Here is a 27752-nt window from a genome sequence, read left to right as displayed (position 1 = left end):
CCTGGTCTAATGTTTTTTAAGTCTGTTTTGCTGTTATTTTAATGAATATGTTATACCATTTTATATAAACTGCTTAGAGGTATTTTTGTTATTCATTGGTATAGGCATTTTACTTACTAAAATAATGTTAGAAGGTCTTAGAAGGTCAGCAGGTGAGTTTTTCTGAGGAGGATACAAATGAGCTGCTCCCACTGAAAAGGTCCTCTCTCTAGTAGCCACCCATCAGACCACATTTGGCAGTGTACCTGAAGAAGGACTGAGAATGTAGGCAGGTCTATTTGGAAGAAAGGGAACCTTGAGGTCAACAGTCCCAAAGCCATTCATGGCTTTAAGGCTTTGTGGCAGGACTTTGAATGGTCCCACAAATGCACTTTCCCATATTGATTCTTCCAAATAAGGCAGCTGTGTTAAGATTTTATTGTGACTTATTTATGGCTCTGAGGGACTATCCTAAATCACGTTTTCCTTCATCTCCCTGCATTCCCTTCATGCTGCTACATCAAGACTTGACTGGAAACATTATAGAAATGGGCTGCTTTAATTGCTTCTCATAATATATTGTTGTAGTGTTTTTTTCAATACTTACTTTTCATTATTTGCTTGCACGACATTTGTTGCAATTTACTGAATGGCAACACAGACATCTTCTAAGTAAGTAAGCTTCCATAGCACCTAAAAAGTTTACAAGACTCCATTTAGAAACAAAGATTGTGCTCTGTCTTCAGTTACCAGCCATGGCATCATCCCTCCCCCCCCCCCATGATGCCAATGAAGCTTATATAATCTGCCTAACATTGCCTACATCTGTGTCCTTTGAATGTTAATTGCGAATGCCAAATCTTTTCTGGCATTGTCGTCACACTGTGGTCAAGTGTCACTTTGGTCTTATAGTATGAACATCACAGTCACACCATATTGCCACATATGGGGAACGGTGACAGAGACGACCGGGTGATCTGTTGTCACGTTTTGCTGACTGCCTCATTCTGGTGCCTGGACATTTTCGTCCAGACTCATTGAAAAGTTCACAGTCTTATCACAGTCATAAAGGATCACAGTTTATTTGCAGATCACTGTCATATTTGATTCGGGCTAACTGTCCTTGGTTTATTTGTTTGTTTTCAGCCATTGTTTGAACAAAGCACTTTTACAAAATTGCTACAGGCGTGGACAGAAACATCTGAACTTGGCCTGAGTCTTTTAGTTCTTGACTAAACTTTTGGGTTTTCACAGTAAGTCTTGGTTAAATGAGTTTTCCTGGGTTTTCAGAAATCCTCTAGGTTCTTCTGCACAGAGCTCAATGTCTAACCAGAATCTTACTAATCATGATCTCCAGAGGTAATCAAAATTGTTGTTCCACAGTTATATTTGTTTAGTTTCTATGAAAACCAAGTCTTTTAGCACAGCTGCACCAGTCATTTGGAACACTGTCCCTATGGAAATCTGTCAAGCACCTACAATCTGGATATGTCATCACCTGCCAAATTTTTCTTTTCTTTTGCCTAGCACTTTTTCTTCTTCTGCCTAGCATATAAAGAGAATTAATTTGACTCAGGGCTTGTCCACACTTCCGCTTGTCCCTTTGCTTTCACTTGGGAAAACCCACTATTTACCGCTGAATCGGAACAAATGTTGATCAGTTTTTTCTGCGAATTGACGTTTGTTCCAAATTCCACGGTAAACAGTGGGTTTTCTCATGGAAAGCAGCAGGGCAAATGAAAAACTGCTTGGACCTGTGCCTAAGAAGCACGGGACAAGCAGAAAATTTGCTAGACCTACTCTATCTTGGCACAGGACAAGCCCTCACGGTACACAACTTTGTTATACTTTTATGATGTTTTAATAATTTTATTGTACATCACCGCGATTTATTTAATCGGTGGTTTAGAAATGTCCGTATACATATATAAATATTAAAGAATCCATTCCCAAAATTATAACCCAGCAGAAGTTTAATTTTCAAGCACTTTGGAGATAATACAGTTTGGAACAATTACATTTATAAGGTCCATTCAAAAACTAATAATGAAGTCCTCATGCATAATTTGGGGGAGAGTTCCAAAGATATGGAACTGCTACTAAAAAGCTTCTGTCTTGAGTGACCACCACTCTGATGGATCTTGATGGAAGACCTGTGAGTGGGGATTGGATGAAAGGACTGCATGGGTTCAGGCAGTCCTTCAGATAAGCTGATCTCAAACTAGATATGGCTGCAATGATCATAGAATCATAGAGTTGGAAGAGACCACAAGGGCCATCGAGTCCAACCCCCTGCCAAGCAGGAAACACCATCAGAGCATTCCTGACATATGGTTGTCAAGCCTCTGCTTAAAGGCCTCCAAAGAAGGAGACTCCACCACACTCCTTGGCAGCAAATTCCACTGTCGAACAGCTCTTACTGTCAGGAAGTTCTTCCTAATGTTTAAGTGGAATCTTCTTTCTTGTAGTTTGGAACCATTGCTCCGTGTCCGCTTCTCTGGAGCAGCAGAAAACAACCTTTTCCCCTCCTCTATGTGACATCCTTTTATATATTTGAACATGGCTATCATATCACCCCTTAACCTCCTCTTCTCCAGGCTAAACATGCCCAGCTCCCTTAGCCGTTCCTCATAAGGCATTGTTTCCAGGCCTTTGACCATTTTGGTTGCCCTCCTCTGGACATGTTCCAGTTTGTCAGTGTCCTTCTTGAACTGTGGTGCCCAGAACTGGACACAGTACTCCAGGTGAGGTCTGACCAGAGCAGAATACAGTGGCACTATTACTTCCCTTGATCTAGATGCTATACTCCTATTGATGCAGCCCAGAATTGCATTGGCTTTTTTAGCTGCCGTGTCACACTGTTGGCTCATGTCAAGTTTGTGGTCAACCAAGACTCCTAGATCCTTTTCCCATGTACTGCTCTCAAGCCAGGTGTCACCCATCTTGTATTTGTGCCTCTCATTTTTTTTGCCCAAGTGCAATACTTTACATTTCTCCCTGTTAAAATTCATCTTGTTTGTTTTGGCCCAGTTCTCTAATCTGTCAAGGTCGTTTTGAAGTGTGATCCTGTCCTCTGGGGTGTTAGCCACCCCTCCCAGTTTGGTGTCATCTGCAAATTTGATCAGGATGCCCTTGAGTCCATCATCCAAGTCGTTGATAAAGATGTTGAATAAGACCGGGCCCAAGACAGAACCCTGTGGCACCCCACTAGTCACTCTTCTCCAGGATGAAGAGGAACCATTGATGAGCACCCTTTGGGTTCGGTCAGTCAGCCAGTTACAAATCCACTGAGTGGTAGCATAGTCAAGACCACATTTTACCAGCTTCTTTACAAGAATATCATGGGGCACCTTGTCAAATGCCTTGCTGAAATCAAGGTAGGCTACATCCACTGCGTTCCCTTCATCTACCAGGCTTGTAATTCTGTCAAAAAAGGAGATCAGGTTAGTCTGACATGACAGCAACACTTTAAGATGAGCCTGGAATTACTTGAACCAGCCAATACAGTTGGTCTTGTCTTTGTATTAAAACATAGAATTATAGAATCAAAGAGTTGGAAGGGACCCAAGGGCCACCTAGTCTAGTCCCATGCAATACAGGAACCTCAGCTAAAACATCCATGAAGTTGTGACCAAATGGCACTCACAAACATACAGAGGCATTCTGTACCAGTTGGAAATTCCAGGATGCAGTCAAACTGCACTCACCTTTCAGCCACTTACAAACCTTTATCCACATTGGTAGACTTCTGAAACCACAGTTCTTCCATCTCATTCAGATCAATATTTGCTCTCATTCATTCTCGTGCTACCTCCAGGCATCAGTTTAGTCTCTCCATAGCCTCCCTGGAACTAGATGGTCAAAGAGAGAGGGACAGCTCTGCGTCATCCACATACTGATGACATGATAGCTCAACCTTCAGGATGATTTCTCTCAATGTCATGTGGATAAGAAAAAGGAAGAGGGTCAAGATGGAACCTTAAGACACTCTAAAGGCCAATGGCTTTGAGGTGGGACAGAAGGTCCCTAACACCACCTCTGAAGCCTCTGTATTATTATTAAGTCTCTTTTGCAAAACTCCAGAATTTATCCATTCACAGCCTGGGGTTGCTAGCACACAGGGTTTCATGTCGCTATGCATTAGAGAAAGTTCCACTAGACTAAAGCAATGGGACTTGATGATATTCTATCACTCTTGGAGGACATTGTACGTAAAAACAAAAAAAGCAAAAGGACTGACTCATGTAAAGATTGGGGAGTCTCAGAGAGTAACAGAAAGTCAAGTCCCATAAATCCCAGGGGGACTAGCTCTGTTTTATTCAACATGCATGGTGATCAGAAGCTCCTTGTGCTTTGCCATTTCAAAATGTGAGCAGCTGGATCACTTCTGGAGCTTTGTGAAATGGAAAAAAAAAATGGACAGAGGCAGTGCTGTAGTCCTCAGACCACTTCTTAAGTTTTTTCTTTGAAATTTGTGTTTCCACTTCAGATTTTAAAGGATTTCCATTTAAATGGGGTGGCATGGACCTAGTCCCCGTTTCATATAGAGCCAGGATGGACCAGACTGCATTGGATCCATCAATCCCTCGTACACAGCTGCCCTTTCCGGAGGCTTCCACATGGCAATGGTAAGAGCACATGAGAAGGATCCCTTAATTAAAGATATCTAGACTTGCTATTAACAGTAGCTAAATATGATGATACTTATTTCAGAAGCCAGGATAGCTCAAAGGAAACATTTATTTTACTCACAAAAGTCAATACCACAAAGTGGGAGGTATGGCCCAAACACAAGTTGAAATGTACAAGTTTATTTTAGAGCTTTTTTTTGGCATCCAACCTTTCTCTAGAGGCACGCAGAATGCCAAGACCAATTCCAGGAGTAGCCAAAAGGGACTGACTCCCTACCAGAAGCTACAGGAATTTCATATGAAGAGTAAAGGAAGATAACTTCAAAAACCATGACCAAATATACAACGCTTTTTATTTTCCAGAAAAATATCAGTTGATGTATACCGTATTGGCCTGAACATAAGCCTCACTTTTCCCCCAAATTCCGACCGTGAAAAGTGAAAGTGCGGCTTATATTTGCAACCTTACAGTATGCAGCCAGGAGTGTGGGGCAAACAGCGCCAGGAGCTTGGGAAAGTGGTGCCTGCCCCATGCATAGTCCCCCATCCTCTCCTCCAAGGCCGGGAAGGGAGAGAGTGAGGAAGGGGAAAGGCTGTCGGCAACGCAGCGCAGCTCCCCACCCCTACCCCACCTAGCATGCAGCCAGGAGCAGCGAGGAATGGAGCAGCTTATATTTGGGGTTTTTTTTCTTTTCTTCTTCCCTCCCCCTTCAATTTTAAAGGTGCGGCTTATATTTGGGTGCGGCTTATATTCGGGCCAATGTGGTACATTATGATAAAATGAGCTTCTCTCTGTTGGTTGACATTTGAAGAAAAAAGAGAAATGAAAAAAGTCAAAGACAAAAACATTAACATGCACAACTCTTTGGTTTGCTAAATGTGAAGCAAATTGAAACTCACTTTGCAGCAGAAAAGACCAATCCAAATGGTTCATATATATATATATATATATATGAATGAATGAATGAAAGAAAGAAAGAAGTCCCCGATATTCTGTCCTAGACCTCACTGCACTATACATTGAAACATTATCACACCACTTTAAACAGTAATGGCTCCTCCCAAAGGAATCTTGTGAACTGTAGCTTATTAAGGGTGCTGAGAGTTGTTAGAAGTATTCCCCCCCCCAAGAGCTACAATTCCCAGAGTCCTCTGAGAAGAGGGATTGATGGTTAAGAAATCCTCATAATAATTTCTCAGAATTTATTATGAATTTCCCCTCATATACACATTGCTGTATGCAGTTTTGCCTAATATACACATCTTTGCAAGCAAGTTTCTCTATCATTTTTGTACACACTGATTGGATAACGGCATTGCCAAATTTGAAGAAAGGTAAGTTTCAAAAGATAATTGTGTCTCAATTCACTTAGTGGTTCAAAAAGTGTGAGTTAGGTAGTTTCTCATCAAAATGCAAAGAAAATCCATTTCCCCCCTCATTCCTACTTATGTCTGGGTGTGGCAAGGGGATCTATGACTTGGGGGAAGCAATGAAGCTTTCTCTTGCCCTGCCCATTAAACTTGGCAAATCTTTATTTATTAATAACAATAAACAAGAGTGATGTCTGCCGTTCTTGCCATAAGAAAACTAAGCATTATCAGGAAGCTCTAGCCACCGTTCACCCTGAACAATCCTGCAGTGAATGCTTGTTGACTCTTTCAGCCACTGTAAGCCTAAAAGTCATTTTTCACCCATGAAAACTGAATGAATTTGCCTTGCCTTGCAAAAATGCTAGTCATAGAAAACAATAGAGGCCTTTTTCAATGGCAGCGCAAGCTTAATCCTAGATGTGATCCTTCAATTCAGAAAACAACAACATTGGTTCAATCCTTTCATGTTTCCTTTGTGTCAGTGGTTCTGTGGTGATGCATCACCCCTGTTTTCCTTTCAAAGAGCATGCTGCAAGTTGACTGCTCACAGCGCTGCTGCCAACCTTTCAGTCACAGTGAGTAATAAATATAAAGGATGTTCTCCATCTGGACTGATAGACATATTGAGTAACATTTCCACATTTGGGAGGTTCAGACCAACTGGCCTTTCAGACAGAACAGGAGAGGGAGGAAGGCAGGCAAAGACAACAACAGGTAACTTATCTTACTCAAGTTGACTTATTTTCATTTCATTTCATTTTGCTGAGCTGAAAATTCTCCCCCCCCCCTTAGAACATATTGAAAAATTTTCTTTTTTTGCCTCCTGTTCACTGCCTTTTGCAATATCTGTGCAGCCTCACCTTGCTACTGCTTCAGTGGCATTCTTGCCACCAACCCCCCACAGAAAACAAAAATTCCTTCATGCTGGTTGTATGATTCCAGCCAGAGTAGGGGCATCCAGGTGTTGTCACGCAGCCAACAACAACCACTGCTTCCTGCCCTCACCCTAAGTTGTCTTCATGACACTGCCAATCAGACACATAGCCAATCAGATTCAGCAGGGCCGACAACATTACCAAGCTAATTCAAAGTTAGGGCAGGACTTAGGAGCTGGGAATAAAGCACACTGACACACTTTACCTCCAGGAAGGAAAAGAAACCAAAATGCACTGAAGGTGGCAGGTACCATCTATGAAGAATCATTCCTTCCCCTCTCTCACAAAAGAGGGAACACCTCTTGGAAGGCACCTGCTATGGCATCTTCACACATCATCCAAAAGCAAACAAATGAATGAATATATTCTTTTGCCTCTCTCCATATTCATATCCTCACAACAATTCTGTGTGGCAGGATAGGCTGAGAGTTGCCAACAAACCTGAAGTCACCCAGTAAGTTCCACGATCAAGCAGGGATCTGAACCCTGGTCTTCCATCGCCGAGATCCAGTCTAACCCTGGGGCAGGGAACCTCAATCTCATACCCTCCAACATGTCCAGGCCAAAAACTGGGCAGTGTGTCTTTCAGGCCATACTCTTGGGTGAGTTACATGATCCACACAAGAGTTGATGTTGTTGTTGTTGCTGCTGCTTAGTCGTTTAGTCATGTCCGACTCTTCGTGACCCCATGGACCAGAGCACGCCAGGCACTCCTGTCTTCCACTGCCTCCCGCAGTTTGGTCAAACTCATGCTGGTAGCTTCGAGAACACTGTCCAACCATCTCATCCTGTCGTCCCCTTCTCCTTGTGCCCTCCATCTTTCCCAACATCAGGGTCTTTTCCAGGGAGTCTTCTCTTCTCATGAGGTGGCCAAAGTATTGGAGCCTCAGCTTCAGGATCTGTCCTTCCAGTGAGCACTCAGGGCTGATTTCCTCAAGATTGGATAGGTTTGATCTTCTTGCAGTCCATGGGACTCTCAAGAGTCTCCTCCAGCACCATAATTCAAAAGTATCAGTTCTTCAGCGATCAGCCTTCTTTATGGTCCACACAAGAGTATAGAGCCCCCCAAAAAACGTGTTTGGGGGCTCCGTGATCTCATACGATCTCAAGATCTTTTTCTGGGAGTCTCCTGAGTTGCACTCCCTCCTCAGTCTCACCCTCCTCAGTTGACTTTGCCTGGCTGGAATATGCCCTTGAATTCTGATAACATCTCTTACTTGCCTGGATGGAGACCCCCTATTCCCCTCACAGGGCTCCAGTTCTCAGAGAGTGGACTGTTAAACCACTCTGTGTATTTTGTAGATCTTTGTGGGGAATAGGGGGTCTCCTAAGCAACTCTCAGCACCCTTAAGAAGCAAACTGCAGTTCCCAGGATGCTTTGTGGGAAGCCGTGACTGTTTAAAGTGGTATGATAGTGCTTCAAATGTATGTTGTGTTTGTGGCCAAACTTTGCAATTAAACAAAGCAAAAAACCACTAAGCCATCTCATCCCATATAGGAAAAGATGACACGAGCTTAGTGGGTGATGCTGGTTGATTTAATTAGAAGTAAGCTACTGCTGACTGCAGCATGTTGGGCAGGATAATAAAGTGATCTAAATTATAATTACAGTTATGCATTATAGAAGGACACTTGAACATATCTAACTTTCACACAGTGTTGAAGCCTAAGTGAGAACAGATTTGTGCCTGGCGGGCTTGGCAGTAGCTGTAAACCAATATAGACAGAACAACAAAATAAATTGCAAGCAAAAATTAAATGTTGTCATTCTAGAGTCAACTGACATTGGATTTGCCTGATGCTTATGGCTGCAAAGAGAAAGGTGTTGGGATTGCATGTGTGTCATTAGATATTCATGAATTGTTGGATTTTGAAAATTAATACAAAACATTGGTATATATATTTATTATTTATTAAAATCTGTATACTGCTTAACTAAATAAAGCCTTGGTGCAGTTTACAAAGAATATAAAATATACATTAAAATGTATAAATTATTTTTCTTCTGGAACATTTTCTATATTATGTTCCGGAAATGAAAAATACTGAGTCTTTTTCCTTTTTTAAAAAATATTTTCAGTGTACAGTGGTACCTTGATTTACAAACTTAATCTGTTCCGCAAGTCCATTCTAAAACCAAAGAGTACTTAAACCAAAGCGTGCTTCCCCATAGAAAGTAATGGAAAATGGATTAATCCGTTCCAGGCGATGAAAAGCAACCCCTAAAACAGCAATTTCACATGAATTTTACTATCAAACAAGGCCATTGATCCATAAAATGAAAGCAATAATCAATGTAACATAAATAAACAGTATTGTAGATGATAAAAATGAAAATTAATTTTTTCCCCTTACATGCACTGATGATAGTCATTGTTTGGATGGGGGGCTTTTATCCATTTCCACAGTCACACAATCAATCAATCAGTAGCTGAACTGGGATCCAAAACGATCCCTAGGAACTACGCAGAGGCGTGCTCGCAGCTGCATTGGCCAGCCGCCCCAGTAAGTTGGAAGGCGAGGAGGAGGTGAGTCCAGCCGGCTGCCATTCTGTGCACCTGGGAGTCAGCGCCGTGCAACTTCCCTCCGCCCAGGTGACTGGACTCACCTCCTCCTTGCCCTCCAACTTACTGGGGCGGATGGCCAAGGCAGCTGTGTGCACGCCTCTGCGTAGTTCTGGGAGAGCAGCCGCCACCATTGCGTGTGCAGAATGCCTTCTTCCCGCAGCCCGGCTGGGCGGAGGGAACTTTTTCTTGCTGCTGAGCCGCTTGGGAGATCGAGGTGCATGGAAAGTGTCGGCATGCAGAGGGCCAGAAGGCCAGCTGGCTAGCCCCAGCTGGGCCGTCTCCTTCCAGTCTTCCCGCTTTGAAGACCACCGGCATCTGCTCCAACGTAAATCAGCGACCCGGGCTTCAAAGCCAGGGTACACTATCAGCAGTGCGAACTGCGCACACAGAATAGGCATGAGGCTTGTAGAAGCATACTACAACTACAGATTTATTAATCATAAATCAGGACAAAGAAACATGTCGTCTGTCTCTCTCGTCTTCTCAGAGAGAACTGGGAAAAGCAAAAGCAATACACACAGTGGAATGTCAACAGAAAGGCCGAGTGGTTTCTGGAGACGCGAGCCAGCTGGCTGGCAAGCGCACAGCTTCCCTCCCTTGCTGCTGTGGGAAATGCCATGACAACCCCCTTCTCCGCTGCCGCACAACAGAAGTGTGGCACTCAAAACAGAAGTGCACCTCCGAACAGAGGATGTTCGTATACCAAAACAAAAACAAAAAACCCCACAACCCAGAACACTCATTTCCGGGTTTGAAGTGGTCGTAATCCAAAAAGTTCATTGGTTGGCTGTTCATAACCTGAGGTACCACTGTATTGGTTATGCTAAGGCTGCAATCTGTAATTTAGTTGAATTAATTGAATGAAATAGTTTTTAATTGATTTGGAATAAATGTGTGATTAATTGTTACTGTTTTTAATTTTATTGTGTTATTATCTTCCTTGGTGGGCCGTGCAAACCACTTATCTGAATAATGATTTTTATATGATGGATAGGATAGGATGATAGGATAGGACAGGACAGGATAGGATAGGATAGAGTTTCTGGAACCAATGAAGTGGTGGCTCCAAAAAGTTTAGGAACCACTGGTCTATACAGGCTGGCAGTGGCTTTCCAGGGCTTCAGGAAGAGGTGTTTCCCAAAATGTGCACTCTGCCCAAAATGAGGCAAATCCTAAAGAGGGCGAAAAGAGTCCAGGCTTAGACCTATGCAAGCAACTCCATGTCAGTGTTACGAAAAAGGAGCAATGCAAAAGCGAGCTCCAGGTGGCTGGAATGGAAAACAGGATGTTGATGTTATGGGACTGTACCGTGGGAACCAGGGACGGTCTATTCAGTGCACTGAGCACCGGATGTTAGCTCAGAGTGGCACATGACCCTGTACTGGAAGTACATGGGTGGAGTTATTCTCTCTCTGCAGTTGGGATGAGAGAGTACAGACATGATTTCTCTGTACTGCTGGAAAGACAGGAATAAAAGCATGTAAATATATTTCTGTCTGTCTCTATCCCCTCCCTGGGAATGGGAGGGGGAGGAATGGTGTGTTCTTCTTCACGTTGGGAAGAATCGCCGAGGGAGACCTCCCCTGGTCTTGCCGGGAGTCGCTGGCAGGGAGGTCAACAAGGATTCAAGCCGGGCACCTGGAGGGTGGCCAATTCCTCTGAACTACGCTGGCTCTGCTGGCTTGAATCAACATCTGGTAGCAATGCCGATGGTTATCTGATCCATGGGAATCAGCCTGAGTGGTGAGAGGTCGATGAATCGTTGCCATCCTCTGCACCTAAGAAGATAAGGAGAAACGTCTGCATACAGCCAGAAGCTTAACAGACAGCTGGACACCGAGAGGAGTGTTTTCCAGGCAACGGAGCCCAAAAGGTATGCTGAATTTCGGGCTAAAGAGAGTGAACGCAGATTGGGTTAATTCTCTGGTTCACAAGAGCTGCGTTTAGAAAAACAGCTCTGAAGAGCAAGGCTTGCATACCAGGAATTCTTGTGGTTGATAAGATTTCCTGTCTGAGGAAGAGGTATGCACGGTTGCTAGGCAACGAAAGCCAGAAGGCTTGTAAAGTTACAGGCTCAGTCAGAGAGCCTGGGAAGAGGGATTGTTTTGACTACCTACACAGCTGTGGAAAACAGCGTGCGGTTTGCCTGCCAGAGTAGGCAGTAAACAAGAGAGACTGTTGGATTTTACTGGCTTGAAAGTGAGAGCTAAGACTTGGATTCAGAATGAATGCCAAGAAGGGGGGAGGGTTACCCTATCCACCTCCCCTGAGTGCCGTGGTTCTGGATGAACACAACCGGCTTGCTGCACTGGAAGTGAAGGACAGGGGGAGGGAGGAACGGAGTTCTAATTCCCCCGCTTATGTGGCTACTGGAGATAAAGCTCTAGCTTTGAACGTTGTCCGATGTTACAATTGCGGACAGGCTGGGCATCTTCAGCGGAACTGTAAGAAGCCACGCCAGCCAAAAGGAGCTAAGGGCCGCCCAGCAAAGCCTGAGGTGTCAGGCAAAGGTCATACCAAGTCTTCGGTGAAACCTGCAAAGGCTTTGATGGCGAAAGGAACCACGCCAGATGTTGGGAACTCGTTTGTAATCGACGCAGGAAGCACCGTTCATATGTCCCCACACAAAGGACTCTTTTCAACGTTTAAGAAGCAAAGCTTCGCTGTGAAACAGGCCAACGGTCAGGAGCTGGAAGCGACCGGGATAGGGACTGTGTATCTTAAGAGTCTGAACTTGACTATAAACAATGTTTACTTGGTTCCTGAACTGAAGTTCAATCTGCTGAGTGTTTCGCAGATTGCAAAGAGAGGACTGAAATTGTCCTATGATGCTGAGAGCTGCAAGATCTACAAAGATGGAGAGTTGTTTCTTTCTGCCAGACAGAAAGATGGACTATATTTGTTGAGTTATGCACAAAGTGATTACATGGAATGTAATTCATCTGTGTCTAACCTAGTTTCTCTTGCAGGTGTGACCAAGAAGGTGACCGGGGTCAACAGAGCATTTCAGCGGGTGTATGCTGATGTGATTGGTCCTCTAGAACCATCTAGAGGCAATGCAAGATTTTATCTTGTGTGTGTGGATCATTTCTCCAACTTTGTCTGGATTTATGTGTTGAGAAAGCCACACGAAGCCTTGGAGAGGTTTCAGGAGTTTTGTGACAAGGTTAAGAATATGCATGATGCTAACATTGATTGTCTATTCACAGACGAGAAGCAGATTTTTCTTTTACAGGATTTCCAGAGGTTCCTGCAGAAGAAAGGGATAAGACACAAGGTTGCTGTTTCAGCGGAAGCGTGGAACAGGGGTGTCTGTGTACGGGTGAACAGAGAATTGCAAAAGGGGATGAATGCGCAATTGCTTAGTTCACATCTGCCACATGAGTTCTGGGCCGAGTCGCTGATGTCGTATTGTTATACGAAGATGAGAAAGGTTTCAAAAGAGTTGGGAAGTTCTCCTTTTGAGAAACTGTTCCATAGGAAACCTTCTGTTGCCCATTTCAAGGTTTTTGGGTCTCATGTGAGGACAGAAGCTCCAGGTGGAGTAAAGAATGCCAGAGGCATTTTTGTGGGTTATGAAAAGGGTCTCTACAGAGTAATTTTGTCTGAATCTGGTCAGGTGATTCTCACAAAATTTCTAGAGAGTGCTCCTGAACAGGAGAAAGTGATAGTACACACATTTCCCACTGAGGACGATTCAGATGATGATTATGATTTTACTGAGTACAGTGGTACTGAGAGTGATGACAGTGATAGCTCGGAGAGCTCAGTTGTCACAGTCATTGAGAGGAAATCTCACACAATGGATAGGCCTTCACAGGTGAAGGATGAACCACTGTTTACTATTGGAACTGGTTCTCCAAATAGTCCTGAGACTGAACCAGTGAGCAGAGAGGATCAGCACCTCATACAAAGGTCTGAGAGAGTTACAAAGGGTGAACCACCCAAGAGGTACTCAAAAGAGTTTGCTAACTTAGCTGTTGCATGTGTTGCTGTTGTACACAACCGAGGACAGGTTGGAGCTGTGTCTAAGTCAGAGACAAAGACACAACAGAGAGTTGCTAGCCAAGGTAATGCAGATGCACTCATTCCTTGGAAACCAGACAACCAGAGAGGTACGCTGGGGAAACCAGTGGTGGGGAGTTCCAAGGGTGGAACTGAAACAACAGGGGAGTGTTATGTGTATAACAACTGTTTGTTTTCTTCTCTGGATCACGCTTTGCTTGCCGCAACACACATTGATTCTTTTGGGGGAGGATGTTACGAAAAAGGAGCAATGCAAAAGCAAGCTCCAGGTGGCTGGAATGGAAAACAGGATGTTGATGTTATGGGACTGTACCGTGGGAACCAGGGACGGTCTATTCAGTGCACTGAGCACCAGATGTTAGCTCAGAGTGGCACATGACCCTGTACTGGAAGTACATGGGTGGAGTTATTCTCTCTCTGCAGTTGGGATGAGAGAGTACAGACATGATTTCTCTGTACTGCTGGAAAGACAGGAATAAAAGCATGTAAATATATTTCTGTCTGTCTCTATCCCCTCCCTGGGAATGGGAGGGGGAGGAATGGTGTGTTCTTCTTCACGTTGGGAAGAATCGCCGAGGGAGACCTCCCCTGGTCTTGCCGGGAGTCGCTGGCAGGGAGGTCAACAAGGATTCAAGCCGGGCACCTGGAGGGTGGCCAATTCCTCTGAACTACGCTGGCTCTGCTGGCTTGAATCAACAGTCAGATCACCAGAGCTTGCCCAGGATATTCGCTTGGCAGATTCCACCCTAATGACATGCTGAATCACTTTCTGAATTGGCGTTTGAAATTCCAGCACTTGACTTTGAAATGTTGCATCTAGCAGTCAAATCAGATTTCATGTACAAGCCCCATTCTGAGCCTCTTTGGAATGCAAGTGTTTTGTGATAGGCTTCATGGATATGCCTTTATGTGTTTGGCTGGTGTAATAACATGAAAAGTATTTGGCTAGCCTTCAAAGGATGTGGCCTGGATTCCAGAGACAGCTATAGCACGCAGTGAAATAAATGAAGGTTCTCTGTCCCTTTCAAGCTGTATGTCAGAATAGTACATCAGTAACCTTTTTTTAAAAAAAGAATAATAAACATTTTATTTTGATCTTCTAAGGCTTAAAGTTATTTGCCTAAATTGACAGTAGTCAACTTAGTTAAAACTCATTCTTTATCTACTGTAAAATCCAGTGCAGCATCCTAGGCTGGTGGTTCTGGAAGATAACATCTGCCTCTTAAAGGTACCATCCCAGTCCTTTGAAGCTGTTGGATTCTTGCCATAGGCTTGGTATCAGCATCGTTGACAAAGCTACATTAAGGCAATTATATAAAGAGCTAATTCTTTACTTTACTCAAGCAAAGAATTGACTTCTGAAATCTTAGAAGAGTTCACATGTGTCATTTGTAAAACGAGTCCTTTAACGAATGGGAGTATTTTGTTTTCTGACTGCATCTGCAGTAGGGATGAAGAACCTGTTGCTTTTGGACTACAGATGTTGTTGGACTACATCTCCCATCATGCCCGGGTCTGATGGGGGGCACCTTCATTGTGTGTAGGGTTTTCAATATGGGGATGAGAACATTGGCCAATCAGAGCTCCAATTCACACGTGGGAAAGCCTTATCACAATGAAGGTGGTTTTCAGATCCAGCTAACTGCACGTTGGCTTAGGAATGACTGAAGGAGTTAACTACTTTAAATGCTTAGTGCAAATGGGACCTAAGCCATGCTCTAAAACTACAACCAGATCTATTGTAACATTATATATTATATCAAAAAAGGAAAGTATTGTGGTCAGTTGGAGACAAAGAGGAAGCCTCCTGGGCAGCAAATTTTGCTTTGGCAATCAAGGTACAGTTAGCATACAATGAGTATTTATGTTTGCACCAGTGAAATGTTTATTTATTCATCCAATTCATAAGCTGCCCTCCATCTCATCAACATGATGCCAAATACAATAATACATAAAATATAACAGTTATTAAGAACAACCCAATTAATAAAGCAAGCAAGCAAGCAGCTGCCCGAGAACATAAAATTTAAGGAGCTGTTACTAATTTAATCCATACTCCTAAAATAATCAGATTGTTTCTACTGTCTGAACATTCAAGAGAAGGGTATCCCAGAGCCAGGAGGCCACAACTAGGAATGTCTTCTCATCATAATAGTGGGTCAAGCCTGCCAATAAGCACAATGGCATACACTGCTGTACCATGTGTGAAAGAGTTGTATCCTAAAATTGGAGATCTGAAGACAAATTCATAAGTACATATAAAAGCTGTACTGTATTGGTCCAAAGGCTCATTGGTCCAAAGGCTCATCTAGAACAACATGCTTTTTCAGAGTGACCAACCAACCAGCCAGAGTGACCAACCAACCAGAAGTCCACAAGCAGAACAAAAGCACAACAGTACTCACCCCACTTGGGATTCCCTGTAATTGCCGTGCAGAGGCATACTGCCTCCAATGTGAAGATAGAACATAGCCATCGTGGCTAGCAGTCATTGATAGCTTTATCCTAGCTAAAATTGTCTTATCCCCTTTTAAAGGTGCCTGAGCGAATTCCATAGTTTAACTATGAGCCGGGTTTTCTTTGTCCACCTTGAGTCTTCCAACATTCAGCTTTGTTGGATAGCCTTTGTTGCCTGCAAGATTGGATGTTTCTAGGGTAGGCTTCAGGTTTGGGAGGCCCCTGGGGCAAGATACGTTCAACTTCGCTGCTCACTGTGTAGACCTACTATCTCACTGCTTCTGTTCCCACTGCTCATTCACTTCCCCTTCCCAACCTTGGGCACATTCTGTACAACCTCCAGACGGAATGTGCAAGGCTGCTGCTCTATCTCCTCACGTTGGTCAGGTGATAGACAGTGACAGCATGGAGGGGGAGAACCATGGTTAGTAGGCTCCATGGGTTGACAATGGGCCCCTGCAATGGCTCATGCCTTGGTAGGTGCTCAGCCATGCTTACCCTCAACACTGATCCCAGATTCTTTACGTTTGGAGCCCATTCTACATATTTGCAGATGTAACTCTTACCAACCCCAAATGCAAATGGGAAAATAAATAACTCTGCAATCACACTTCTCAGGGAGGCAAGGTCTATCGTAAGGTTAAACAAATGAAGGAATCTTGGATGTTTCATGACAAGTAGATGTGAGATTGCCATATGAAGGCCTTAAAGTTGTATAAGTTAGATTATAACTTTTGAAGAGGCAATTATGATTTTATTGCACCCTCTCTGGTGATGATTAATGCAGATCACCCAAGGCAAAATGCATCCTATCATTGCTAACATGTACTATAATTATGCATACCTCTCCAGGTACTGTAATTTAGAACTTAAAAAGCAACATTCTGAACCAGAAGGACTGCTGCACTTGTAAAACATTACAGACGTGTTATCATATAAATGAGGGAGCTTTGACATGATAGTGCTCTAATAAATCCAAAGTGAAGATTTGGAGACAAGATATGTCAAAAGCAAACCCACACTGTCTCTTAATCTTCCACATAAACTGTTTATTTTTTCTGAGCCCCACAATAATAAATGCAATCGGATGGTGTTGATGATTCCTAGATGAAATTGAGTAGCTTTCTCTTCCCCCAACCCCTCCTTACAGATCATTTGGAGAGTAGTCATTTTTGTGAAATTAAAAGCCCTGTCATTTGCTAAGACTTAATGGAAAGTGAAATTAAAGTGTTTCCTTTCCACCAAGTTGGGAGCTTGTGGAATGCTGCTAATAGATAACCATCTTTTTTTTCTGCTTCCAAAGTATTTGAAAATGGTGACATTTGGCCGCTTCAAGAACTTTCATTTCAGAACAGAGGTGCCAGCTTCTCAGAATGATTGAGAAGATGATGTGGAGAACTGAACTTAAGGAGTGGAAGAATGAGAAACTGAAACTGTCAGATTTGCCTATCCCCACAGGAGACAGGATTTTGTTATTCATAGTGCTCTTCTTAGGAACATTCTCCCTAGAGAGGGTTAGCAGCACCTTGGCTTCATTCATGTAGCATATAAACACTTTTCTCCCAGCCATTTTCCTTTGAGGTGCTGTCTATACCTTGTTTCTCTAATTATTCCTTTTTAAAAATCTTAAAGTGCTTGGCTGTATTGTTGACTTTTCAAGTGCTTTTGAAAAGTTCTTTAATGTTACTTGATGTGTTTTGGTTTTGTGTAAACTTTCTGTGGGCACAAATGGGGGTATCAATGTTTTAAATAAATGTATATAGGATTATCCTGTATTGGGTAACCCTCCCCCCCCCATGTAGTGTCCTCTAGCTGTTTTGGACTCCAGTCCCATCAACCTCAGCCACCGTGGCCAATGGACATGTATGAATAAAAGTAAAGAAGAAGAGAGAGAAGATCAAAATTACAGTGGTTCATCAATGAATACATGTGCATTGGGATTGGAGAGGGGTGATATTTTTGTTATTATTATTACTGATTTGATGCTATTATTAATAATAATAATTTGACAACAATTTAAAATGCAACAAAAAAGACAATTCTAAACAAACTATAATCATATATATAATCATATAATCATAATATATATATATCTCTGGGAAGTCTCAAAGGCCAAAATAGAGAGGCCACTGTAATGAAGGTGTCAGAGTAGATACATGAAATGAGGAGAGGAGGTGTTACCTCATCTTTTGCCTCAAAAGTATTGTGCCAGCCCTGTATGGAGCCTCTGGACTGGACAAGCTGTGGGAGACCAGCCTGCTAGCTTTGCCTGGTCAACAGATGGGCCCCCTTTGCTTCCCCCGCCTCACTTTCCCACTCAAGCCACTGACCTCAGGGATCCTAAGCAGCAGAGCACACAACCCATGTCTAGATTCATGACTCTGACTCAGAACTGACAGAATGAACATGTGCAGCTGACATTAAGATGCCTGTGCTGGAAAATACTGAGCAGTGGACTCAAGAATCCTCTGGTATCAATGCCGCCATCTAGGAACCGGAAAGCTACACAGCTCCTTGGCAGTGCAATCAAAGAGCTGAATGAAGCTGTGGGCTCTCAAGTACATCATCTCAAAGCTCCAAAGTTCAGAGACGCTTCTAGTTTAACAGCAACTGATACAGAGTTACAAAGGTTATCTTCTGGGTATTTATGAGACTGAGTTTATCTTTCACGCCCACAAGAACTATAGAGTTAGGAACATGCTGATAAAGACTGTCCAACCTTAGAGCTAAAATAGATGAGCAGAAGTCTTATGTGATCTATCTGTTACTGTTTCAGAAGGTCTTAAATCCCCTCACCCTCTCCATACAAAGTATACGCCATAAATTTAAACCCAAGAAATCATGAAAAAGCTGGCTTAAATCTTCTTCCTGGCATGCAGATACTGCTTGGGTAGGGAATATTCAAAACATCTCACCAATTGCATAAGTGAACTGAGAAGACACATTTCACTTATCCCACAGCCTGCAAAACATTCTAATAAACCAGTTCGTTCTCTAAGGCAACACGTCCCATTGAACTCAATGGGGTGATTTGAGTTAGATACACGCCAGATTGAATTGTACAAATTTTTTTCTCCCATGAAGGCCACTGAACTCCACTGCAGTAGCTGAAACAGAATTGCCTCTCCCATTTCTGACTTTTTCCTATTCATACCCACAAGCTCAAGGAATCGTAATGAAGCCATGTTTAGTACTCGTGTTGTTTCAAAAGACTATTTTTCATTGAGATAAGGAGCTGGAGGCAGAAGGAAGCTTATTTCACTGAATAACAGTGTCTTCCACTGCAAATATTTAATCATAATTATATTAAGAAACATTTATAAAAAAGTTAAGCAATAAAAATTAAATGGGTTGGAGAACACAAAGGGGGGGTGAGGACAGAAAGGATTAAGTGGAGTCATATAAAGAATAGATTATATTTAATGAAAATTTCCTCGGTGTTCAACATTTTTATTATGGTTAATAGCACCGCACTTCATTTTTGTCTGTGGTAATTGTGTATCCTTAATGAATGGCCCCTCTTATTTCCCCATTGAGCCATGACAGAAATTAATAAACCCAATTCTAAAGGTTTAAGTTTAATTCCACTGAAATCTATAAAGCGGCTACATTTTCACTTAGCAGCAAACTGGAATGAAATAGACTTTAGTTTCTGAGCAACTTAAGACGTACGTTTTATTTGTTTAGCTTCCCCTCCCCCTTTCCTTCTTCCTTTCTCTCTCCCTCCGTCAGCAATCAGGTCTATTTTAGCAATAAAGGACATATCACAGCTACGAGGGCAGAGTAGAACCGACAGTGAGAATAGGGCAAGAAGGGGGAAATGCCATTACTTGCCCAGACTTTTCTTTCCCTTCCTTTCCTTACCAGCATGGTCATTAAATGATTGGTGGAGACAAGTTTGTTGCTTTACAGTTTGATAGAGACAGAAAGCAATGAAGAAAATCAAGACCGACAACTAGAAAGCAAACTTATCTACAGCAGTAAATAACACTAAAATGGTTCGCTCTAGGGCTGAGTAATTTTCTCCTTGTCGAATTACATTGGGTGTTAAATGTAGAAATAAAATAAGACCATGTTGAATGCGGTTAATACAGTATGTAATTGCCTGGGATTGCTACAATGGCATGCTGTAAATGTTGGGCGGCCTCAGAGAGGCAAGTAGAGAACGTACTCTGGGCTTCAGGGAAGGATGACTGGCCATGGGATGGCCACCTAAATTCCTGAGGTCTCTTTGGCCATTCACAAGTAGCCAAGGCAGACTTAGCACATCAGGTAGAGCTGTAAAAAAGCAATTGCAATCAATCAAATTATATTAAGTGGCCACAGAGCTGTTAAAAACCAAAACAAGACACCGAAAGCATTCAATAAGAGAACAATTCAACTTTGGTGAATGGCAAAAGACTATCTGCTAGATTGTGTTGTTTGTATAGTTTCTCTAACATCAGTATTCACGGATAAGTACAATCGCATCTTGCATGCAATTAACATGTGTGATTTCAACCTTACATGGTTGAAAGCTGGCTGGTTGAAATGCCACAAATTAATTGTGCACAAGGTGGTGAGTTTAAAAGTTCCCTTTGTGCTAGGTTTTCCAAGCTTCAGCGTAGCCAGGGGAGGACGTCCCTTCCTCCTCCATTGGCTACGCTGGCTGCTGCGGCTTGCCCATGGTTGCAGCCAATTTCAGGTGAGCTTGGGGGCACAGTTTAGGGAGTGGGCCAGGGAATAATTTCAGCCTGTCTGGGGGTTTTGCCAGCCTCATAACTATTGTCACAACTTGATGGCAGATAAGGCATTGGGTTGGATCTTTAGTATGGATGGACAGCGGGTTGGGATTACACCCCCCTCAGGTCCAAGGAATCAGGGTATCTTGTTAAAGGGATCCAGGGTGGAGGTGCTTTGACCCAGATAGGGGCTGATGGGCTATAGCAATATGGTGATCTTGGTCACGGTCACTCTGATTTGATGTAGGTCATAGGGCAATCCCTAACCTTCATTAACCCTGCCAAGCAAGCAATCAGCAAATGGATTGGTTGATTCAGAATACACACCCAATGCCTGTGCCAAAACCTGCTGGCACCTGTAATCAATAAAGTGGTGGCCTCATTAAATCCCAAGTGGGCATCCTTTGTTTATTGCAATTTCACCATGCCCCAGACCACTACCTGCAGATTCACTGAGCCTGGCCCTGCAATCTTAAACAGAGCAGAGTGGAAATGACCTTTTGAAATTCTCCAACCCTATTTGTAGGCAGAGAAACTGGGAGAGAAATTCTCCACCAGTGACAAGAAGAAAAGGGGGAAAGTGGAGAATATTGGGAGGGGTTGTATTTTGCAAAGTGGCTTTTTTTCTAATGGGAGGCTGATTGGGAGGAAAAAGTAGAAGACGTCTTCTAAGAAATTTCAGCTTGTCTACTTAAAAATCATGTCTTATATCCTAAGAAGGAAAACAATATGAGCAAGTCTCAATTACTATTATGGAAAAAAATATGTTATGCCAAAAGGGATTATTCTGACCATATTTACATGTTTGTCTTGAATGCCCTTTCCAGATTCCTTTGGAAATCTCACACTGGTCCCACATCAGATGTTTGAAGACTTCCGCTGCAACTTTATGCTGTTTACTTTGCCAAAGATGCACCACTATAGAAGCTGCACTGTGCCTTGCGTGGGCACAATCAGGTCTCTGAACTTCGAATTTGTGGCTCCATGCCTCTGGGATTCAGTTCCAGTCATATTAAGTAATGCCCTATCATTGCAGGCATTCAGGTGGGCCCAACAGGGTTGGGAAAACTTTTTCAGGTGAAGGGCCACATTCCCTTCTGAGGGCCACATGATAGTGGTGGCTGAGGCCAGAGGCAAAAGTGGGTGGAGCAATTAATTTAAATTTTGCATTTGTACAGTCAGCTAGTTTCGATATACATTAACATACTCCTTTCTGGTGGAATCTACGCACATATAGAAAACGTTCTGAAAATGTGATTGCGCCGTTGATTGGTGTCTGCGACAAGGGCTGCTGTTGATTGGCTGTTGCTGTGACCAATGAGCGGATGATTGGCGGTTGCTGTTGGCGAGTGGGCAGGCTATTTATGGGTTCTGTGATGTGTGATTTGGTCAGGCTGGTGAGCGATTTTCATTATTTCCCCCCCAAAAAAGCTCAACAACTCAGGGCAATTTCCCCCCATTTTCTGAATTTTGAGTTCCTCCTAAAAGGGGGTGTCTTATACAAGGGGGCATGTTATACATGGAAAAATATGACTAGTTTTCAGTGCCACTTGTGAAGCATAAAGACACATTCCTGTACTCACATTTTGGAGGCTGATCGCATTGTGATCCTGAATTTGAACTCTGGGCTTTTTCTGGTTTGGGGATAGATTTCGTCTTGCTCTTAATTTTGCTGTGCTGTGTTTTAGGGTTTCGTTGCGTATGATGTTGTTTTACGAATTGCCATGAGATAATTTATATTTAAGAATGGCACAGAAATCAAAACAATGAATACTTTTAGTGCCTGTGTGGCAGAGCTACGCTTTTCAGGAAACAGCGCCCCAACTCCGCCAGTCAGTCTTACTCGAGGGGAAATTCCTTCCTAAGCATCCTGGCCGTAAATGACACTCATCTGTCACATCTGGCAGGCTATAGCCTAAGCGGAGCACTGCTGAGAGTTAAACGTTATATCCCTTCCAGTCCTTTGAATAAAAGGGGTATTTCCCCCTAAGGCCCTCTTTCGTTCTACATCCTACACCTTTCCCAGGCTACAGAAGACTGTCATGCAAATTGTACTCAAGAGAGCCACCCTTAAAATCCACCTCCCCGGGATGTCGAAATGATAAGATTTGTGATGGCTTCCGACCCTGGGAGAACCACACCCAGGAAAAGGAGCTTTGCTGAGCATCAGCACCTGGGCCAAGAGGTGGAATGCACAGCTGTCTCCCTTTCTGGTATGTGTATGTAACATATTCTGGACTTCTTTTCCCCCCATCCATAAGCATGTGGTTCCAACAGAGTTGCAAGGCTGTCAAGGATTGTGTTCCTCAGTTCATTTATCACAGTGTCCCAGTGCCCATAGATAAAATGCAAGGACACAGGAATATGATACAAGTCAATTTCCTTCCTCAGATGCTAAAGCTTGATAATTGTGTGGCGAGAGACACAAAGGAACTAGAAGACATAAAAGCAGTGTGTGTGTGTGTGTGACACGAAAGCGACACTTTAACCTTGGCCTGTTGTGGCTTAGCAAGGTTTTAATTTAAGCTGCGATTCAGTTTATCATGTCTCCATTTCTGTGAAAAGTGTTGTTGTTGTAGTAGTATCATTATTACTTGTTATTGATTTTAATTATTTCATTATTGTATTCTTAACCATCACTTTGTGAGTTGACTGGGCAGTATTTAAATAAATAAATAGGAGAGAAAGTGAAAAGCAGAATTAAAATTATAGCAAAGAATTAAAATTATGCACCGAGAAAGAGGGCCTGGAGAATGAGTGAGAAGGATGACAATGAATGAAGATCCTTCTCAAGTTAATGGGCTTTTCCCTTGACTAATTATTATTATTAGAACCAGAAATGTAGTAGGGAATTAGAAACACTTCTGAGGGGATTGGAGAAGCCATCTATCCTATGTTTCACCACTGCCAAAAACCAAATGGTGATGACGGATTGAAAAAGAAAACCCATAAAGACTAGTCTGCTTAGCACGGCTGCTCCTCGTCCTCAATTCACATCCAAGAAGCTAGCCTGGGAACTGTGCTTTGGTGGAATACACCCATAACCATTCACCCAGCTTATAAATATAGATATGGGGGTAGGTGTCTAAATAGCCCTATTAATTTTAATGGACTTAAGGAGGGTGAGACAGTGCGGGTGGGAACTTCTTGACTTTTAAGCAAGGGCCTTTGCGATGCTCAGTTGAATTTGATATGAGATGCAGTGCACGTTATTAGCCTTGTCAGGAGAGACAGCTGCCTTGAGTGTCGCTTGTCTCTGCAGTGCACAGAGTCTTGCTGTTGCCCAACATCATCACCTAAACCTGCACTTCTGTTCCCTGAATTACTTTGTTTCCATCTTGGTACTGTGGTGCCAAAGAAGGGGTGACATTTTGTGCCCTTGTTTTTCATTCAAGAGACTGAAGATAAGAGGGAAAGGGCCAGAAGACATTCATGAAAGGTTTTCAGATACAACATCGATAGTTACAGCTTTGCAAGTTCCCTTGCTGTAGCTAACTTTTAAACAGGGAGCAGGGAGTTCTTGGAAAATCTGTTAAAATATTCAGTCTAAAGCACTTTGATTTTCTTTTGGAGTATACCAAATCCAAAGCATCTTCTCAAGCAATTTTCAAGTCCAACCCCCTCTTTGCAGTTTCTACAACAGTATTGCCTCCTACATCAGGGGTTGGCAAACTGGTGGCTATTCCAGATGTTTTTGGACAACTCCTGTCACCCCCGACCATTGACTATGCTGACTGGGGCTGATATCGGTTACAGTCCAACATCTGGAGGGTCACAAGTTACCCACCTGTGTCATACACAAATCTATCATTCACTTCAAGTTCTTCAGCTGCATCTGCACCATACATCAGGGGTGCCAGTTTGGCCCCACAACCGTTGGGTGCCCAGGGCAGTGGGTGCCATGCAGCGTACATGGCCCTGATGCTAAAATTTGTGGGGAATTTTGTGGGTGCTCAGGCACCCACTGTCCCAGGGAGTTGGCACCTATGCTATACATTTAATGCATACTTAAAGCACATGACTTCCCTCAAAGAATTCTGGGCACTGTAGTTTGTTAAGAGGGCTGGCTGGGAATTGTGGCTCTGTTCCCAGGATTCTTTGTGGTATGGTGTGCACACAGCCATAATTCTTTGGTTTGGCAGTCTGTCCATGCTGATGAGAATTTTCACACAACTAAGATGGATGCAAGTTTCCTTTCTTTTTAGTGAACGAATGCAAGTGGAAGCAATGGGGATGCTTCATTTGTGTTTTAAGGTTGTAACACCAATGTGCTGCAGCCTGTGTATACACTGAAGTATCCACAAGATGAGAGGAATAGATGGGGAATAGAATAAGTTAGCAAGGGGTCAACCAGCACCATGATACTTCCCTTGTTTATCTTCATTCAGCTCCTACAACTCATCTGCATTTCCAATGAACAGGCTTCATTATGAGACAGAAATGAATAGATATTAAAAACAAATGTACATGATAAAAATAAAAATCACAAGTCTGTGTAGGCTTGCCTAAACAAAACATGTTTTGAGTTGTTATTATTATATTTATATCCCATCTTTTATCCAAGGAACTCAAGGTGACATGATTCCTCTCCTCTCCATTTTATCCTGACAACATCCCTGTGAGGTAGGTTAGGCTGAGAGACAGTGACTGCCCCAAGGTCACCCTGTGAGTGGGGATTTGAACCTTGGTCTCTCATGTCCCAGTCCAACAATTTGTACTTGTTTGTTGAATTTATATCTCATCCTTCCCGCCAAATGAACCCCCCCCCAACTTAAGAAAATAATGCAGTTACTCCTAAAGAAAGTGAAACCTAAGAATCTATAGAAGGCAAAAAGATAAGTGTCTTCAATTTTTCATAAAAGAAAATAGTAAAGTGGGGGGGGGGGAACCATCCCAAAGTTTGCTCATCTCCATTCCTACACTCTTCATTGTGCTGCCAATAAATTGCAGGTGTACACAGTAATGAGCTGACAAAAATAGGACTGCTAAGACTATTATGACATTTCTGTGTGCTCTGTACATTCATGCCAAAATGTGCTTGCGCATCTGGCATACATGACTCCATTTAGCAATGCTTCTAACCAGTCTTTGAGAGCTTTAAACTGCCATGTCGCTACTGCTAAGGCTCTTTTAATGAGTTCTTGCACTGCAGTGTGAGATTTATATCTCTGTTCAAAAGCATTATCTTGCCTCCCTGCGTACAGCCCAGACAATTCACGCGCTTAATGATGAAAAGAGGGGTGGGATGTGGTTTCTGCAGTCACTGTGTGGTAGGATCTGAACAGAAGCAAATTGCCTGAAGAGATGACTGCCTGAGAGGCTCGGAGGCCCCCATGATTCTCTCTCTCTTCCCCCTAAGCAAGCTCAATCTTTTATGCTCAAAAAAAGTGTGGCCATCAAGCAATCTATTTCACACTGGACCCTCTTCCACTGTATTTGACTGTCAAAGTTTTGTCCATGGAAGCAGCTGCTTAAGGAACTTATGGACGGCGGTAAAAGGATTCCCCCAATTTTGTTCAATTATTGTTCTGTTGGTTGGGGTAGAAAGCCGTATTAGTTTACGTTTTAATGAGAGCCTACCTAATTTGCACTAATTCAAAACAATACATGAACTGAAACAGTGATCAATTGTATTCATACTTCTCTGAAATTAGCAGTGCAGGTCTTCAACAAAAATGTGTGCAGAAATTAGGGGAAAGTGTGTGCATAAAAATGTACATGCTAGTGGTAGTAGCATGCAAAGGTGCATTCTACTAGCTTCCTGGCAGCTGGGTTTTTGTTGCTTACTGGGAAGAAAGGGGCAGGGAGTGCAAATGCACCAACTGAGCCAGTCTGATGTTTCTGGTTGTAGTGTATGTTTGCAGTGTGCTGACCTCCTGGCTGCATCTCCTTTTCCCTTCTTCTTCCCTATAAGCAACAGTGACCAACCTGCCAAGAAGCTATCAGAGCAGCTCTGGCCCACCTAGTGAGCCACTTCTGATTGCAGGCAAATATATATATATTTTTTAATGTGTACATTAGTCAAAACTGCATGTAAAAATGTGTATATTAGAACAACTATGCACAAGTGGGGAGGCAACGGAACAATGTGGCACTACCATGCTCATCATTCTTGATCCCCTCATAAAGTGGTACTTGATCATAACGTCTGGAGAGAGCATATGCACCATACTTTTAAAGCATGTGATTCCTAGGAACCATGGTTTAAGGGTTCTGGGAACTGTAGCTGTCTGAGGAGTAAACTACAAAGAAGACAGAATTCTTTGGGAGAAGTTGTATCCTTCAGATGTGCTCTAAATGTATGGTCTCTACGTGGCCTACAATAGAACAGCCTGTTGGATCTAAAGACAAATATTCATATCCTAAAACACACCCCACACACAAGTAGCTTGCCCTAGCTGTTGTTCCCATCTAGATCCAAGTGAAATATTTTCATTCCCATGTTGTGAAGCATTTCCTCAGCAAGCCCTCTAATTAAGAAAGCCCAGCTAATTAAGAAAGAAGTCTCGTTTTCTCTCCCCAAGTTAACCTTTCCCCATTTCTATTACACTCTTGTGAAAGTCCTTTGGTTTAATTGCACTTATTGCATGGCTTCTCCCTCCTTTCTCCCAGCGTCCTTTCAGAGCCTTTATGATCAACACCACTTGCCTTCTGTTCTATACATGTGACACGGAGACACATTCTGGCTGCTATAGGTCACATCCACATCATACATTTAAAGCACTCTTCCTCATCTTTCTTTATAATCATTTAAAGCAGTGCTTTTCAACTATCTTATGTGGTGGACTGGCTATTCCAGTGTGCTAAGGACCAATACCATATTTGGTCCCTGAAGCATCCCACCCAACTTGGGCTGTGGTGGAGTCACTGCAGACCAGCACCAGTCCATGGATTACCACTGAAGGAGTTATTGTTGTATGTACTGTTGCTGTAGAGGAGGTGGTATAGTCAGGAATTTGCGTGCATTTGTTAGTGCAAAGATAGGGATCTGTGGCCATTCGCAAGTTGGTCTACAACTCCCATCATCCTTGACCACCAGCCATGGCAACTTGGGCTGATGGGAAT

The sequence above is a fragment of the Podarcis raffonei genome, chromosome 8, assembly GCF_027172205.1.
Source record: "Podarcis raffonei isolate rPodRaf1 chromosome 8, rPodRaf1.pri, whole genome shotgun sequence".
In the NCBI taxonomy this organism is placed as follows: domain Eukaryota; kingdom Metazoa; phylum Chordata; class Lepidosauria; order Squamata; family Lacertidae; genus Podarcis; species Podarcis raffonei.
The sequence above is the reverse complement of the archived record's forward strand: the minus strand, read 5'-3'. Positions refer to the sequence as shown.